General features: G+C 45.0%; 1 protein-coding gene across 1 annotated transcript in view; it reads right to left on the bottom strand.

Moving 5' to 3' along the window:
- The window catches only part of crlf1b (cytokine receptor-like factor 1b), a 43556-nt gene that overhangs the window by 21119 nt on the left and 3055 nt on the right, over positions 1 to 19382 (bottom strand). The window contains exon 3 of the mRNA XM_073068508.1: positions 6893 to 7028. The gene's annotated coding sequence lies outside the window, so the exon portion shown is untranslated. The remainder of the gene's footprint in view (positions 1 to 6892; positions 7029 to 19382) is intronic.

Here is a 19382-nt window from a genome sequence, read left to right as displayed (position 1 = left end):
TATCCCTCCTGACATCCCCCAAACCACTCACAGTAACCCTCACTGTCCATAGTCTTCACTCTCACACTCTCTGTTATATCCCTCCTGACATCCCCCAAACCACTCACAGTAACCCTCACCGTCCATAGTCTTCACTCTCACACTCTCTATATCCCTCCTGACATCCCCCAAACCACTCACAGTAACCCTCACCGTCCATAGTCTTCACTCTCACACTCTCTATATCCCTCCTGACATCCCCCAAACCACTCACAGTAACCCTCACCGTCCATAGTCTTCACTCTCACACTCTCTGTTATATCCCTCCTGACATCACCCAAACCACTCACAGTAACCCTCACCGTCCATAGTCTTCACTCTCACACTCTCTATATCCCTCCTGACATCACCCAAACCACTCACAGTAACCCTCACCGTCCATAGTCTTCACTCTCACACTCTCTGTTATATCCCTCCTGACATCACCCAAACCACTCACAGTAACCCTCACTGTCCATAGTCTTCACTCTCACACTCTCTGTTATATCCCTCCTGACATCCCCCAAACCACTCACAGTAACCCTCACCGTCCATAGTCTTCACTCTCACACTCTCTGTTATATCCCTCCTGACATCCCCCAAACCACTCACAGTAACCCTCACCGTCCATAGTCTTCACTCTCACACTCTCTATATCCCTCCTGACATCCCCCAAACCACTCACAGTAACCCTCACCGTCCAGACTCTTCACTCTAACACTCTCTGATATATCACACATCATCGATAAACCTTATACCACTCACTGTACCCCTCAGTGATATACCTCACATCCTCACACTAACACACACGGATATCATAGCACTGAAACGCCACATGATTCTCATTTAATACACTTTTAAATACCTCACACACCACACACTGCAGCATTCGCAAATACTGTATACCCCACATTCCTGATAATAGTTACTAATATATTTATCGAGCCACAGCATGGAAGAGGCCCTCCTGCCCTTCGAGCCGTGCTGCCCAGCAATACCCCGATTTAACCCCAGCCTAATCACAGGACAATTTACAATGACCAGTTAACCCACCAACTGATACGTCTTTGGGCTGTGGAAGGAAACCGGAGCACCCGGAGAAAATCCACGCGATTAGAGTGAGAATGTACAAACTCCTTACAGAATGAAACCCAGATTGCTGGTACTGTAAAGCGTTGTGCTAACCACTAAGCTGCCATGTTGCCCTACACTAGTATACAGTGCCTCGTGTTCCTGCTCATACTCCACACCATTCAGCACCATACTGATTGGTATATCCCACAGCAGTCACTTAACACTTCATACCACACTGCCCTCACTAATAAGCTGCACACTCCTCACCATAACATTCACCGACAGGCATCGCATCCTTTAATGTGACACTCAGTAGTACTCTTCTCACGGTAGCACTCACCAAAACACTGATGTACTCTGCAGCTCATATACGGTAAGTCATTGGTATATCCCACATACCTCGTTATCACTAATGTATCCCATACCCCATAAAACAGCGATTGTTGACATACCCCAAACCCTTCACCGTCACACGTTCTTCACTGCTGTACCCCACACTTGTCACTATAACACTCACACCCTCACACTGCCAAGTTCATCACAGTTACACTCCCCTTAAAGCCCTCAGTGTAACAGTCTGATATACCAAGCACCCCTCGCTGTAACATGTACAAATATACCTCGCACTTCTCAGTAGCATATTCCAACCCCCCCACCACTGATGTACCCCAGTCTCCAGACTTAAACCTCTCACAGACACTGACCATCGCTCTCCCCTCTCAGGTTCCACCAGTACTGAGCCCCCTTCTCTCTTAGGAACCGGACATAAGGAGACCACCAGAGGGAAGTGAGGAGAATTTTTGTTTTTATACAAGTGTTCATGATTTGGATAAATCGTGATCGAAATAATCATAGGTGTGAGAACAATAGGCACCCCGAAAAGGGACTTGATAAAGGTTTGTGGAGAAATACTGTGAGCTTCTGACGAACAGGCAGGATGAGTCTGGTCACCTGCTTACAGGAAAGATATCAACACAATCGAAAGAGTGCAGAGAAGACTTACAAGGATGTTACCTGAGGACCTGAGTTATAGGGAAAAGTTGAACAGGTTAGGACTTTACTCCCTGGAGCGTAGGAGAATGAGGGGAAATTTGATGGAGTTGTACAAAATTACGAGGGGTATAGATAGGTTAGCAGGCTTTTTCCACTGAGTTTGTGTGAGACTAGAACTAGAGGTCAAGGGTGGAAGGTGAAATGTTTAAGGGGAACATGAGGGGAAAACTTCGTCACTGAGATACTCTTCAACATTTAAGAGAGATTTGGATAAGTACATGGATGGGAGAGGCACAGTGCGGAGGACTCTGGTCCAGGTGCAGGTCGATGGCACTAAGCAGAATAATAGTTTAGCACAGATGGCCTGTTTCTGAGTTGTAATGCTCAATGAATCTAGCACATTATGATTAGAAATAACCAGACTGTCCTGCAAGAGAGCTAACACTACTCGGTGGTTTGAATGCCCCGCTTGTCCTCTGTACTATTCCAGTGTTGTATTAAAGCTCTGCTATACTGGCGATTTTTTCATACTAGCTCGAGGCACTGAGACCCATAGTGGCTGCCCTGGGGCTGACCTGGATGAGAAGAGCTTGCTGAGCATAGGCTGAAGTTTCTGGAGCACCAGCTGCTGATCCCATTAGCACTGAAAGAGTTAATAACCCAGCACCCTCCCCAGTACATGCAATTGTGTATACACACACACACACACACACGAATGCACATGGAGCGCACACAACAAGTGAAGCAGCTGACATTCTTTAGTACAGATTGCTCAGAATGCTGAATTGTGTCCCGTGACCCGTCAACCTTTTGCTGAGCTGAAGTCTCATTCTGACGCCTGCCACTGGTCCCCTTTGTCAGGCGTCAGTCAGTGGGCAGATTGCCGAATCAGTTCACCACCCACGGCACGCTGTCACATCTATAGGAACAAAGAACGGAGAGTGAGCCAGCGTCCGCGTTCATGGTGAAGTCAAGAGTGACCTCATTGCGGTTCAGATTCAGAGACGGGCTGTTGCCAGTAACTCGCACTGATTTACAAGAGTACCCTCTGAAGTAAAGCTCTGAACCAATGCTGACCTCTGAGCCTTCGACCCTTGGCACACCATTCCCAAAGGTCCAAGCAGGACCATCCTACTAAGTAATTCCAATCAAAAACTCACCCAGTTGGGACTTAATGGGGTAGACTTGAGTGTATTGTAAATAGTGACAAACTATATTCAGTGGGGATCCGAGACCCAAGGGTCAAAACAGAAAGATCATTGGACTCACCGTCCAAGCCCTCAGCAGTGGAGCTGGCAGAGGACGATGACACATCACAGCAGTAGTGAAGGTGGAGGAAGGCTGCGGCTGTAAAGGATGCCCAGCCATAGGACCCTGGCCCTGATCTGTCAAGGACTGTTTGGTGACTGCCCTTGCATCAGCTCCTGGCATTAGATAAAGTCACGCACAGGCACCCTCCATTAAGGGAATTCACCCAGATTATGTGAATCCCGGATCGGCCTCTAAAGCCACTTGAGGACCCACCAATAGAGATTTGAAAATAGTTCCCTAACCAAAACTCTAACTCGTCTCCTCTGTCAACCCCTCTCCTCCAGCCCCTAACCCTAACAGCAAAAAAAATCTCTCCTCCACCAGCCCCTCCTCTAACCCCTCTCCTCCCCCTCCCTCCTCCACTCCCTCTACTACCCCCACCTCCACCCCTCTCCTCCCCACCTCTCCTCCACCCCCTTTCCTCTGACCTCCAACCTCTCTCTTCTACTGCCTCTCCTCCCCCTTCTGCACCCCCTCCTCCATACCCTCTCAATCAAAGCCTCATTCTTATCCAGAACCTCCTCCCCTCCAACCCCTTCCCTCCTCCAGCCCCCTCTCCCTTCCAGCTGCTCCCTCTTTTCCAGAACACTCCCCACCTCCAGCCTCCCTTTTTGCCACCTCCATCTCTGCCACCCCAACACCTACCCTTATGTAAGACCACTATTAACCAGCAGCCAATCTGAAAAGGATCCCTTTATTCCCACACTTTGTCTCCTTCTAATCAGCCAATTCTCTATCTTTCCCAGGCTATTGTCTTGTTTAGCAGCCTCATGTGCGGCACTTTGTCAAATACCTTCTGAAAATCCAAGCTCAATATATCTACCAATTCTCCTTTGTCTATCCTGCTTGTTATTTCTTCAAAGGATTACGACAGATTTGTCAGGGAAGATTTTCCCTTACGGAAACCATGCTGACCTTGGCCTGTTTGGTCATGTGCCTTCAAGTACGCCAAAACCACATCCTTAACAATCAGCTCCAGCATCTTCCAACCACTGAGGTCAGCCTAACTAGCCTATAATTTCCTCCTTGGAGTGACATTTGCAATTTTCTAGTCTTCCAGAATCATGCCAGAATCTATTGATTTTTGAAAGATCATTACTAGTGCCTCCACAATCGCTTTAGCTACCTCTTTCATAAACCTGGGGTGTAGTCCATCAGGTCCAGGTGACTTATCTACATTCAAACATTTCAGTTTCCCAAGCACCATTTTCCTAGTAATAGCAACTGCACTCACCTCTGCCCCCAGCACTCTCGAACTTCCAGCATACTACTAACATCTTCCACAGTGAGAACTGGTGCAAAATACTTATTCAGTTTGTCCGCCATTTCCTTGTCCCCCATTACCGCCTCTGAACGTCATTTTCCGGTGGTCCAATACCCACTCTTGCCTCTCTTTTAACTCTTTATATATCTGGAAAAACTTTTGTTACCACTTTTGATATTATTGGTTAACTTACCATCATATTTTATCTTTTCCACCTTTAGCTGCTTTCTGTTTTTTTATTTAAATTTCCCAATCCTCTAACTTCTCACTACTTTTTGCTCTATTATATGCCCTCTCTTGCTTTTATGTTGGTTTTGATTTCCCTTGTTAGCTAAGTTTGCTCATCCTACCTTTAGAATACTCCCTCTTCTTTGGGAGCTATCGATCCTGTACCTTCCAAACTGCTGCCAGAAACCTCAGCCATTGCTGTCTGCCATCATCCCTGCTAGTGTCCCCTTTCAATCAACTGTTACCAGCTCTTCTCTCAGGCCTCTGTAATTCCCTTTACTTCAGTTCAGTCCCTTCTCACCTCTAGCCCTTCCCTCCTCCAGCCCCCTGTCTCTCTTCTGGACACTGTCTCCCTTCCAGACCCCCTTTCTTCTCCCTCATCCCTCTCTCCTCCAGCTCCCCTCTGTCCTCCAGCCCCTTCTTGCCCAATCCCCATCTCCATCCCACTGCCCTATCCCTAATACTAACAGCACCCCTCAACAAAAACACCCCCATCAACCCTGGGAAATGCCCCCATAACCACTGAACATCCAAGCACCCACACCCTGACCGAAAGCAACACCATACTGACTCTCAAGCCCCTCCACTCCCACACATACACAATTCTAAACAAGCTCCCCGCCCTGAGCACCTGGCCCAGTTCACTCTCAGCCGGCACACGTAAGTATATGGCGATACCTAGCACACCCTCCCACTCCAAATAAGATAAAGAATTAATAGAGATGGATTCCAAGAAAGGTGAGTGGAGCAGAAACAGAGTGGTGTCAGAGCAACAACCTTGCATTCAGTGTCAGTAAGATCAAAGAATTGATTGTGGACTTCAGGAGGGGGAAGTCGAGGAAACACACACCAGTCCTCATCGAGGGGTCGGAAGAGGAAGGGGTGAGCAGTTGCAAATTCCTGGCTGTCACCCTCTCTGAGGATCTATCCTGGGCCTAACATATTGATCCAATTACAAAGAAGGCATGGCAGCGGCTATATTTCATTAGGAGTTTCAGGGGAATTAGTAAGATACTGGCAAATTTCTACAGACGCACCATGAGAGCATTCTAACTGGTTGCATCACTGTCGGCTATGGAGGGGCCATTGCACAGGGTCAGAAAACCACAGAATGCAGAAAGTTGTAAACTCAGCCAATGACAGCACTAGCCTCCACAACATGCAGGACTCCTTCAAAAGGCAATGCCTCAAGGAGGCTACATCCAACATTAAGGACCTCGTCACTCAGGTCATGCTCTCTTCTCATTGCTTCTATCAAGGAAGAGTACAGGAGCCTGAAGACACACACTCAACAATTCAGGAACAGCTTCTTCCCCTCCACCATCAGATTTCTGAATGGTCAATAAACCCTGAACACTTCCTCAATATTTTGTTTCCTCTCTTTATGCACTGCCTTTTTAATCTAATTTTCTCTGTTTTATATATGCACATACTTATTATAATAATTTATAGATTTTATTATTATATATTACAATGTACTGCTGTCGCAAAACAACAAATTTCACAACGTATGCCAGTGATACTAAATCTAGTTCTGATTCTGATTAATGAAGGTGTGGGGCATTCCAAGGTGGCGGGGTCCAGTGACACTGAATCTCCAGGAAAAAGACTGAGATCACTCGAGGAACAATTTTCCCTCTTCCTGCATAATGACATCCTAACCCATTGGGGGTGAACATCAAGTTTGGCCAGTGGATGAATGCAGGATAATTTAAACCCTCATCCACGGCAAAACTGAAAGGTTGAATATTTTCTAAATAGTAAAAGGAGTGAAAAGGGTTAATGTCCAAAGTGAACATATTATGTTCTTGCATGCAAGTTGCTGATAAACCAACATGAAGATGCAACAGGCAACTGAAAACAAATGCTGGTCTTTATTGAAGAGGATTTGAGAAACAGAATAGGGATGAACTACTACAATTGTACGGCACCTTGGTGAGACCACACCTGAGTACTGCGTACAATTTTGGTCCTGTAACCTGAAAAAAAAAAAGACATTCTTACCTTAGAGAGAAGATTCATCAGACTTGTTCCTGGTATGTCAGCAACACGTGCAAAATGCTGGAGGAACTCAGCAGGCCAGGCAGTATCAATGGAAAAGAGCACAGTCGACGTTTCGGGCCGAGAACCTTCAGCAGGACTGGAGGAAAAAAAAGATGAGGAATAGAGTTAAAAGGTGAAGGGAGGGGTGAAATAACGAGCTGGGAAGTTGAACTGGTGAAAGAGATACAGGGCTGGACAAAGGGAGAATCTGATAGGAGAGGACAGAAGGCCATGGGAGAAAGAAAAGGGGGGGAGGAGCAACAGAAGGAAGCAATGGGTGGGCAAGGAAAGAAGGTGAGAGAGGGAAAAGGGGATGGGGAACGATGAATGGGGGTGTTATTACTGGAAATTCAAGAAGTCAATGTTCATGTATGTAATTTCTGTTATATCAGGAGAAACTGAGCAGGCTAGGCATCTGTTCTGCAGAGTTTAGCGGAGTAAGAGATGACTTACTTGAAAAATATAAAAGTCCTGAAAAATTTGACAGGATGGGTCAGACAGGATGTGGGTCTAAAACAAGGAGTCACAGTCCCAAAATGAGGGTAGGCCATTTAATATTAAGATGAGGTGTATTTTCTTATCTCAGAGGGGAGTAAATCTTTGGAATTCAGAGGGATATGAAGGCTCAGTCACTGTTTATTAAAATCCATAGTTTTTTAAAAAAATATTTAATAAATGAACATTTGGATAGATAGGGCAGAAAATGGTGTTGAAGCTGAATGTCAGAGCAGGCTGAAGGAAGAAAGTGGCCTACTTCTGCTCCCCTTTCTCTTGACGCATTGAAATGACACAGGTGCAAGAAGCTAAAAGGTCATTGGAATGATGGTCTTTGTGTTTAGAGGACTGGAGTGCCACGAAATGGAAAATGTAGAAAACCATGAATAGACCGCGCCTGGAGCTTCGTGAGCAATTCTGGTCACCACATCTGAGGAAGGAAAAAATTATCCTTGGTGGGAGCACAACATCAATTTACCGGAATTATACTTGGACACAAAATGTTACTTGAAGAGCTTACAGAAACTGAGTTGTTTTCCATGGAATTTTTAAAGTCAAGGCATAATTAGACTTAGGTTTTCAAAAATGTAAAATTAAAGAAAAGAGAAATAATCTCTACTATTTGGGAAATCTGGGATCAGTGAGCAAGTCCAAAAATTAGAACCAGGTTTCCAAGAATGAACCTTGGAAACACATCAAAGACCAAAACTCAGAAATATATTTCTAAACAGTTATTGATGCCAAATCCACCATTAATTATATGCCTGAAGTTGATTGTTACTTTTAAACAAAAGAATTAAAGGATTTGGAGGAAAGATTGTGGCTAGGTTAGCAGACTAGATATTAAAAGGCCTAGACTAACAGGTAGCCAATCTCAAAAACCATCATAGCCATTGCAAAATTTGAATTCCATTAATAAAGTTCAAAGTAAGTTTATTATCAAAGTACATTTGTCACTACATTCACACAGCCTTGTGTGCATAATCTGGCATTTCAAAACAAATGCTAGCCATGAGCAATGATGAGCACAGCACTACTGGAATCTTGTCCGTCATTTCCAGACAGGCCTTTTAATGACTCCAGCCACTCATGGGCAATAAATGCAGGCCTTTAACAATGAAGCAGAGATCCTAATAAATAAAATAAATGATGTTGCGGATGAAAAGAAGAACTGCCTCAAAAGGCAGAATATCCTCCTCTCCTCTGTTAGTCATAACTGCCAGCTTCTTGCTCCCTTTGCTTTCTCAGTTTAATCAATGGCACTTACCTCATGGCCCCTCATAACTTCCTTCCTCTCAATTTTTTCGAAAGTCTTGAAAAATGTAATTTAATCCTATTTCATACTTGCTGATTCCAGGAGGTTTACTGTATTCTTGTATAACACCCTGTGAAAGGTTTCACTGCTAATGTCATGGTCTCTCTGTAGAAGCAGCGTTTGGAAGATGGTTAGAGATAACGGGTGCTTTGGAACGTGAGCCGGCCAATAACGGGAGTTTGTTATTGTCCCGTGTGCCTGACACCAGTGTGAGCTGGGTCTTTTGTTTGACGGGAGATGAAGGGGGAAGACGCCAGAGAGAAGAGGTTGTAGGACTCGACTGGAGCGGAGCCATGATCTGACGAAGGCCGGGGAAATTGAAGGAGGATCGGCGAAGGGGAAACCGTGAGCTCGTTAGACTGTTTCATTAAAATGGGCCCTTTTCTTTTTTTTTTGCTTTTTCTTTACTAACCCTTTAGACAAAATTAAGAATTATAAAGCTAAATCATTTAATTGTATATGGTGTACTGTCTGTTAAATTGCGGTACTGATTTGTAACAGGGTAACCACTCACGCAGCATCCACACAGACAGGGGGTTTCGGGTAGTTTGGTGGGAGCCAGAGATTGCTTTCCCTAGACTTACACAGCCCACCGAACCCGAGTATTACAATTGTATCATGGTTGTGTAAAGATTTTAACTTTAATTAATCAACGATCTACAGATTCTGTATCAGAATCCCTTCTGACATACCTTTTTTTGTAGGTGGAGTACAGGTGCCCCCCTCGCTTTACGAACGTTCGCTTTACACCACTTCGCTTTTATAAAAGACCTACATTAGTAACCTGTTCTTGCATTACAAAGAGGATTTTCGCTTTTACAAAAATTGTTCCCATATAAATTAACGGTTCTTCGCTTTACGCCATTTCGGCTTAAGAAAGGTTTCAGAGGAACGCTCTACCTTTGTAAAAGGGGAGGGCACCTGTATAATTCTTGTCCCTTGGCTGGCACAGCCAGACAAACTACAGTCTGAAACATCGTCACATTCCAGGATGTTTCAAGCTGCAGTTTGGCTGACGGCAACAGCTACAATCTACGCAAGAGAAATGTGGGTTTGGTCAGAAATAACGTTGCCCTCAGAGTAATCCATTTTCTGTTCATTTGGAGCAAAGCGTTCCAAGTCTCTACAAGCCTCTGCATGTAGGCGTGTTAGGAAACAATTCTGAAGGTTAATCTTTTATATATAGATTGTATCCCACAGTTCCAGGTTGAGAAATAGAGTTTCTCTTCATCTATTCCAACACCCCTTTGTAATCTCTTCAATTGAATAATTACAAAGAAAGAAATGCAAAAATAAGAAATCTCAAATAAAACCAACAAATGCTAGAGATGTTGTAAATTATGATTAGGATTATAGAGTAACATAGCATGAAATCAGGCCCTTTGGACCATCTGATTCATGCTGACCACATCCTTCCTGCTAGTCCAAATTGCCTGTGTTAAACCCATAATCCTTCGAGCTCCTTCCTCACATGTTCTCATCCAGATGCCTCTTAAATGTTGCAGTTGTACCTCTTGGCCACTTCCTCGAGCACTCATTGCAGGTGCTCACTAACCTCTGTGTAAAGAAATTTCTTTTAAAACTTTTCCTCTCCCCTTATCTCGGATCTGCACCCTCTAGTTTTTTATTCCCCATCCCTGGGGAAAAAAATTATGACCATCCGCCTTAACCAGGGGAGAGTTGATGTTTCTGCTACAGTTTGTGTGTGGGAGAGGAGAAGGGGGGTATTGGGGTTCTAAAGTTTTTGTCATTCATTCTTTGGTTTTTTCCTTTGCTCTGTTTCATTGATGTCTGTGAAGAATAAGAACTTCAGGTAGTCTGCTGTATATGTTCTCTAATATTAAATTGAAACATTGAAACATTGAACCCCCCCCCCCCCCCCCCATGATTTCATAAATTCCTATGTGGTCACCCCTCCTTCTCTTGCGCTCCAGGGAGTAAAGGTCCAGCCTGTTATAGTTCCTATAACTCAGGAGCTATAGTTCAGAGAGCATCCTCATGAATCTCTCCTGCATCCTCTCCAGATTGACAATGTCTTTTCTATAACAGGGTGACTGAAACTGTACACAGTACTCCAATTGCAGCCTCACCGTGTAACTCATTTTCAAGGTCTCTACAATTCATGTTCTCAGGATAATTTATTTACTTTTTTTTAACTTGTGGACTTTGCCTTCTTTTGCCCATTTGCTGTTTGTCATTCTCAGCCTGTGTGTATTTTTTCATCGAGCCTGTTGTATTTCTTTGTTTTACTGTGAATGCCTGTAAAACGTTAATCTCAAGGTAGTATATGGTATACTTTGAGAATAAATTTACTTTGAACTTTGAATTATGTGCCTGTGGCATAACTCCTAAACTCAGTGACCTGACTGATGAAGGCCAGCCAGCATTTAAACACTTTCCTCAACACTCTGTCTTCTTGCGTGGCTGTTTTCAGTGAGCTGTGTATTTTTTTTAACAAAATATACTTTATTCACAATAAATTATTTACAAAAAACTATTCAATAACTCTGGCTACTTTACAGATATTACCATTACATTCTGTACAGTTCAACAATTTCAGCCACTCATGTGGTGCTCTACCAGTTCATATTGTATAACCATTGTTGTGGGGTATACTCCCCACCACCTGACCCCTCCCACTCCCGCGGGAGAAGAACCCTAGACTGTGGTTCTTCCCCACTGGGCCCTTGCGGTGGCTGCACCAAGTTTGAGTGCGTCCCTCAGCACGTACTCCTGCAGCCGAGAATGTGCCAGCCGGCAGCATTGTCCCACGGACATCTCCATGTGCTGGCAGACCATCAAGTTTCGGGCTGACCAAAGAGCGTCTTTCACTGAGTTGATGATCTGCCAGCAGCACCGGATGTTGGTCTCTGTGTGCGTCCCCGGGAACAGCCCGTAGATCAGAGAGTCCTCTGTTACGCAGCTACTGGGGACGAACCTCGACACTGCCCCTTGCATCCTCCTCCACACCTTCTCCGCGAACCCACAGTGTGCAAAGAGGTGGGTCACCAACTCCTCCTCTCTGCAGTCCTCCTGTGGGCAGAGGGGTGTGGAGACAACGTCCCGGGCATACTGGAGGGATCTAACTGGGAGGGCCCCTCTCACCGCCAGCCAGGCAAGGTCTTGGTGCCTGTTGGTGAGGTCTGGCGATGAGGAATTTTGCCAGATGACCTGGACAGTCTGCTCAGGGAACCACCCCACTGTGTCCATCACGTCCTTCTCCTGCAGTGCCTGCAGGACATTCTGTGCTGACCACTGCCCGATGGCCCTGTGGTCAAAGGCGTTGACCTGGAAGAACTTTCTCCATGAAGGGCAGTTAGTGTGGCAACAACTAGCTGACTGGGTTGTTGCACAGGAAAGGGGCCAAACCCATCTTTCATAGCCAGGGCGACGGGTAGAACCTGGGCACATAGTGGTACTTGGTGCCCACGTACCTGGGATCCACACACAGCCTGATGCAGCCACACATGAAGCTGACCATCAGGGTGAGGACGACATTGGGGACGTTTTTGCCCCCATAGTCCACGGACTTGTGCATGGTGGTCCGTCTGACCCGCTCCATCTTGGATCCCCAGACGAATCTGAAGATGGCTCGGGTGATTTCCGAGCTGAAGGAGCGGGGGACGGGACACACTTGCGCCAAGTACAGCAGCCCTGAGAGCACCTCACACCTGATGACCAGGTTCTTGCCCATTATCGATAGGGAGTGCCCTCCCCCAGACCCAGTTTCTGTCTTACCTTGGCAGCCAATTACTCCAGCCAATTCTTATTGCACACCTCGCACCCCCCCCCCCACCCACCAAACCAGATCCCCAGCACCTTTGTGTAATCTGGCTATACACCCAGTTCCTCTATTCCACAACACTTGTCCATGCCCAGCTATTCACTATATAAATCCTACCCTGGTTTGACTGTCCAGAACGCATCACCTCACACTTATCTAAGTTGAAATCCATTTTCCTCTCATCAGCCCATCTCCCTGAGTGTTCAAGATCGCTTTGCAATTCATTGTAATCTGCTTCACTATCAATAAGACTCCCTCCCAATTTGGTACCGTCAGCGAACTTGCTAACCATGCCATGTACATCTGTAACCAAATCATTTCATGAACAATGAATAACAGAGATCCCAGCACTGACCACTAGGGCACCTCCGCTTGCCATGGCCTCCAGTCTGTGATGAATGGTGTTGCGGGTACAGTGTCCCTCCTGTAATGCTCTGTTGGTGATACTGTAGTGGCCGGGTAATGGCGTCCTTATTATGGTGTTCGAAATCCTATGGCAGTAATATAAACAACACACACAAAATGTTGGTGGAACATAGCAGGCCAGGCAGCATCTATAGGAAGAAGTACAGTTGACGTTTCAGGCCGAGACCCTTCGTCAGGACTAACTGAAAGAACAGATAGTAAGAGATTTGAAAGTGGGAGGGGGAGGGGGAGATCTGAAATGATAGGAGAAGACAGGAGGGGGAGGGATGAAGCTAAGAGCTGGAAAGTTGATTGGCAAAAGGGATACACAGCTGGCACTTACCCTTGTAAGCGGAACAAGTGCTACACCTGCCCTTACACTTCCTCCCTCACCACCATTCAGGGTCCCAGACAGTCCTTCCAGGTGAGGCAACACTTCACCTGTGAGTTGGCTGGTGTGATATACTGCGCCTTCTTTATATCGGTGAGACCCGACGCAGACTAAGAGACCGTTTTGCTGAACACCTACGCTCGATCCGCCAGAGAAAGCAGGATCTCCCAGTGGCCACACATTTTAATTCCACGTCCCATTCCCATTCTGATATGTCTATCCATGGCCTCCTCTACTGTCAAGATGAAGCCACACTCAGGTTGGAGGAACAACACCTTATATTCCGTCTGGGTAGCCTCCAACCTGATGGCATGAACATTGACTTCTCTAACTTCCATTAATGTCCCTCCCCTCCTTGTTACCCCATCCCTTATGTATATATGTATGTATTTACTTATTCCCCCTTTTTTTTCTCTCTCTGTCCCTCTCTCAATTGCTCCTTGCCTGCTCTCCATCTCCCTCTGGTGCTCCCCTCCCCCTTTCTTTCTCCCTAGGCCTCCCGTCCCATAATCCTCTCCCTCTCCAGCTCTGTATCCCTTTTGCTAATCAACTTTCCAGCTCTTTGCTTCATCCCTCCCCCTCCTGTCTTCTCCTATCATTTTGGATCTCCCCCTCCCCCTCCCACTTTCAAATCACTTACTATCTCTTCTTTCAGTTAGTCCTGACGAAGGGTCTCAGCCCGAAACATCGACTGTACTTCTTCCTATAGATGCTGCCTGACCTGCTGCATTCCACCAACATTTTGTGCGTGTTTGCTTGAATTTCCAGCATCTGCAAATTTCCTCGTGTTTGCAGTAATATAAATGCAGTATCAATGCCTTAGCAGTATTAATGTTCTAGTATTAATGCTCGAGTAATATTGCCACAATAATAGAGCTGAAATAACACTGTCCTCACTACTTCAGTGATAAAATAGAAATAAAATAAAATGCACAATGTTAATGTTAGTGTGGCACAATCCCAGTTATAAGGCTTCTGTGTGAATGCTCCAGAATTAAATGCCCACATTAATGTCCTTGTATCAAACTGTGCATCAGTTTTGAAGAATCACTAACATCCACTGAGTGTTAATCCTCTAGTAACAATATGCTAGTGTAGCTTTGGTAAGAATTTCCAAGTATTGACACTCCTATCATGCCTCTGAACTAATGCTGAAATAGCACTTCCCAAAATTAGTCCTGCAGTGATACAGTCATAATGTTAAAACTCCAATGACCATTCCATCTTTAATGTCCTGTATCAGCACCTGAGTAACAATGTTCTAGTTCAACTGGTGATCCAGTTTAAATTTCCCAGTATTAAAACATTAGTATTAATGTCCTAAATGAATACTGTTGTATCAATGAGATCATATTAATACCCAAGTAGTGATCTGCAGAGGCACAGTCACACTGATGTAAAGAAAATAGCTGATAACGTAGCCGTAGCACAGCCTATGTGGCCAGTCAACAGCCCATCTGTAACAACAACGATCTGTATTCCTCAACAAGTTGTCTCTCCAGCCAAGTTGTTGCAGGACAGTCACAATAATGGCATCAATCTTTCCATCGTTACCAAAGTGTTGAAAGTATTAACAGTGCTCCCAAGTTACTGTGAGCTGCTTGCTGATCTCTAGTTTTGATTTTGCCAGGGTAACGCAGCTTCGGACCTAAGACCATAAGATATAGGAGCAGAATTAGGCTATTTGGCCCATCGAGTCTGCTCCGCCATTTCATCATGGCTGATCGAATATTCCTCACAGTCCCAATCTCCTCTCTTCTCCCCGTATCCCTTCATACCCTGACCAATCAAGAATCTATCAACCTCTGCCTTAAATATGCATAAAAACTTGCCCTCCACAGTTGCCTGTGGCAAAGAATTCCATAGATTCACCACTCTCTGGTTAAAGAAATTCCACCTCATCTCTGTTCTAAAAGGTCACCCCTCTATTCTGAGGCTGTGTCCTCTGGTCATCAAACGTTCTTCATATGACAAGCCATTCAATCCTGAAATCATTTTAGTGAACCTCCTTTGAACCCTTTCCAATTTCAGCACATCCTTTCTAAGATAAGGGGTGCAAAACTGCTCACAATACTCCAAGTGAGGCTTCACCAGTGCTTTATAAAGTCTCAACATTACATCCTTGCTTTTATATTCTCGTCCTCTTGAAATGAATGCCAACATTGCATTTTCCTTCTTCACCATATACTCAGCCTGCAAATTAACCTTCAGGGAATCCTGCATTCGGACTCTAACCTGATGAGAGGAACATCAATTTCTCAAACCTCTGGTAATGGCCCCCCTCTCCTTCCCCATTCCCCATCCCCTTTCCCTCTCTCACCTTATCTCCTTGCCTCCCCATTGCCTCCCTCTGGTGCTCCTTCCCCCTTTTCTTTCTTCCATGGCCTTCAGTCGTCTCCTATTAGATTCCCCCTTCTCCAGCCCTGTGTCTCTTTCACCAATCAACTTCCCAGCTCTTTACTTCATCCCTCCCCCCACCTCCCAGTTTCACCTATGACCCCGTGTTTCTCCCTCCCCTCCCTCCACCTTTTAACTCTACTGCTCAGCTTTTCTTCTCCAGTCCTGCTGAAAGATCTCGGCCCAAAACGTCGACTCTACTCTTTTTCATAGATGCTGCCTGGTCTGCTGAGTTCCTCCAGCATTTTGTGTCTGTTGCTTGGATTTCCAGCATCTGCAGATTTTCTCTTGTTTGTGTAAGGATTCACGTCCCTTTGCACCTCAATATTTTGTATTTTTTCTCTTTTTATAAAACAGTTAATTCTTTCATTTCTTCTACCAAAGTGCAAGACCACACACTGTATTCCTCCTGCCATTTCTTTTGCCCATCCTCCTAATCTAAGTCCTTCTGTAGCCTCTCTACTTCCTCAAAACTGCCTTTCCTTCCACCTAACTTCATATCATCTGAAAACTTTGCAACAAAGCCATCAATTCCATCATCCAAATCATTGACATATAATTTAAGAAGAATCGGTCCCAAAACAGACCCCTGTGGAACACCACTAGTCACCGGCAGCTAGCCAGAAAAGGCTCCCTTTATTCCCACTCTTTGCCTCCTGCCAATCAGCCACGGCTTTATCCATGCTAGAATCTTTCCTGTAATACCGTGGGCTTGTAGCTTGTTAAGCAGCCTCATGTGTGGCACCTTGTCAAAGGCCTTCTGAAAATCCAAGTACACATCAACCAATTCTCTCTTGTCTATTCTGCTTGTTATTTCTTCAAAGATTTCCAAGGAGATTTGTCAGGCAAGATTTTCCCTTGAGGAAACCATGCTGACTGCAGCCTGTTTTATCATGTGCCTCCAAGTACCCTGACACTTCATCCTTAATAATTGACTCCAACATCTTCCCAACCTCTGAGGTCAGACTAATTGCCCTATAGTTTCCTTTCTTCTGCCTCTCTCCCTTCTTGAAGAGTGGAGTGACATTTGCAATTTTCCAGTCTCCCGGAACCATTTCAGAATCTAATGATTCTTGAAAGATCATCACTAATGCCTCCATAATCTCTTCAGCCACCTCTTTCAGAACCCTGGGGTGTACACCATCTGGTCCAGGTGACTTATCTACCTTCAGACCTTTCAGTTTCCCAAAAGCCTTCTCTCAAATTATGGTAAATTCAAACACTTCATGACCCCTGACACTTGGAACTTCCACCATACTGCTAGTGTTTTCTACTGTCAAGTCTGATACAAAATTCAGTTCATCCGCCATTTTGTTGTCCCCCATTACTACCTCTCCAGCATCATTTTCCAGCTGTCTGATATCCACTCTCACCTCTCTTTTACACTTTATGTATCTGAAGAAACTTATGGCATCCTCTTTAATATTATTGGCTACCTTACGTTCATATTCCATCTTTACTTTTTTAGTTGCCTTCTGTTAGTTTTTAAAAGCTTCCCAATCCCTTAACTTCCCACTAATTTTTGCTCTATTACAGTATATGCCCTCTCTGTGGCTTTTATATTAACTTTGGATAACCAAGGAGAAACAGGTGCATGTGAGGTGAGAACAATTATACTTGACACTAGGGCAACATTTGACTGAATGTGGCATTAAGAAACTCTAATGAAATGAAGTCAATGGGAAAATACTCCAACATTCCAACATTTCTAGTGATAGATCACACAAAGGAAGATAGTTACTAATGATCAATCGAGCTTCTCAGCTGCTTCCTTCCATCATAAAGCTAGAATGCCGCACAATGTTCAGTTCCACCACCAACAGCTTAGCAGATGAGTCACGTGGAAAAACGTTGACAACATTCAGGACCAGGCTGATCTATGGTGTTTCGTTAGTGCCACTAAAATGCTGACCAATGCACATTTCCTGCAAGAGAGAGTCTAAACACTTGCCCAAAATACTCAATGGCATTGCCATCGTTAAGTCCTGCAATGTTAACCTCTTAAAGTTTGCCATTGACTAGAAAGTCAACTCCAAGAATGAGGTGTCAAGGTACTTGGAGGCACTTGATAAAGTAGGCCATAGTCAGCATGGTTTCCTCAAGGGAAAATTTGCCTGACAAATCTGTTGGAATTCTTTGAAGAAATAACAAGCAGGGCAGACAAAGGAGAATCTGCTAATGTTGTGTACTTGGATGTTCAGAAGGCCTTTGACAAGGTGCCACACATGAGGCTGCTTAACAAGCTATGTTAAGGTATTACAGGAAAGATTCTAGCATGGTAAGTCAACTCCTCCAAGAGGACCACAACCTTACCATGGTTTGGAGGTTTGCGTGCCTCAATGACCTGGAGAACTATGTTGGCTGGAATCAGGGCTTTATGCTTTGGCTCTTGGTGGGGTCACCCATGCCAAACAGATGAAAGGGTCATGGTCACTGGTCCTCCAGATTCAGGGGTTCAGCTCAGGGCTAACTGGACTAACTGTTAAAAACAAAATTGTTATGGAAACAACAATGAAGAATCCTTCTACATCTGAGTGCAACGGTATTCCTGAGTCTCCACCTGGAACTTGTGTGACTGACAGTAGTGAAAACCAAGAGGAGGCTTCTGACATGATGAAGGAAGGCCTGAACACCACCAGAGTTGGAGGATTATCTTTGCTGCCTTAAAGCCCAGTGGGGTAACAGGCAGCAAGTAAGTAAGAAAATCAATTGAACCAGCTACATACATACAGTGACTCAAGAGCAGTCTGATACTGGGTAAAGTGTATCAAGTACCTCATCTCCCAATACCTTAAAACTGTTCAACTATCAACGAAAACAAGATCGAATGCCCTCTGCATGTCTAGATGAATAGAACTCCATCTGTCATCTAAGACAAAACAGCCCCACGTGATTGATAACCCATCCATCAGTATTAAGCGAGGCAAGTGGGTAGGAGTCCGTGCCAGGATAAAAGTAAGCCCTAGCCGGCCGGCCCTCCTGTCCATTCTGTTCTCCAATGTCAGCTTGCTGAGGGAATCGGGCCTGCAGTCCTCGGAGTCGCCTGATGCCGGTGGCCGGAGGTGGGAATGTCGTAAGCGGTGTGCGAGGAAGCGGAAGCGAGGTGAGCGGGCAGGAGTCCGTGCCAGGATAAAAGCAAACCCCAGCCAGCCAGCTGTCCCGTCCATTCTGCCCTCCAATGGAGATTAAATTGGATTACATCTGTGGCAACAAAATACTTGGCGGGAGTACAGAAACGGACAGAATCCCGGACGCCGCCATTCAGCTGATTATTTATGTAACAGATTTTCCCCCAAGCCATTGGACTACCAACCTACTGACCTCTGTTGTGCCTATTGTCTTGTTTATTATTTATTGTAATGCCTGCACTGTTCTGTGTACTTTATGCAGTCCTGGGTAGGTCTGTAGTCTAGTGTAGTTTTTGTGTTGGTTTATGTAGTTCAGTGTAGATTTTGTATTGTTTCATGAGGCACCATGGTCCTGAAAAACGTTGTCTCATTTTTACTGTGTACTGTACCAGCAGTTATGGTCGAAATGACAATAAAAAGCGACTTGACTTGACTAATGTAGATGGGTGTAGTGTGTAATGTCTAAAATGCCTCAGTTACTCACCTGTGCAAACAGTGACAGCATCTCCTAAATCCCAGAACACTGCCACCTAGAA

This window comes from Hemitrygon akajei, chromosome 16 (assembly GCF_048418815.1).
Source record: "Hemitrygon akajei chromosome 16, sHemAka1.3, whole genome shotgun sequence".
NCBI lineage: Eukaryota > Metazoa > Chordata > Chondrichthyes > Myliobatiformes > Dasyatidae > Hemitrygon > Hemitrygon akajei.
Note: the sequence above shows the minus strand (reverse complement) of the source record. Positions and strands in the feature narration are given on the sequence as shown.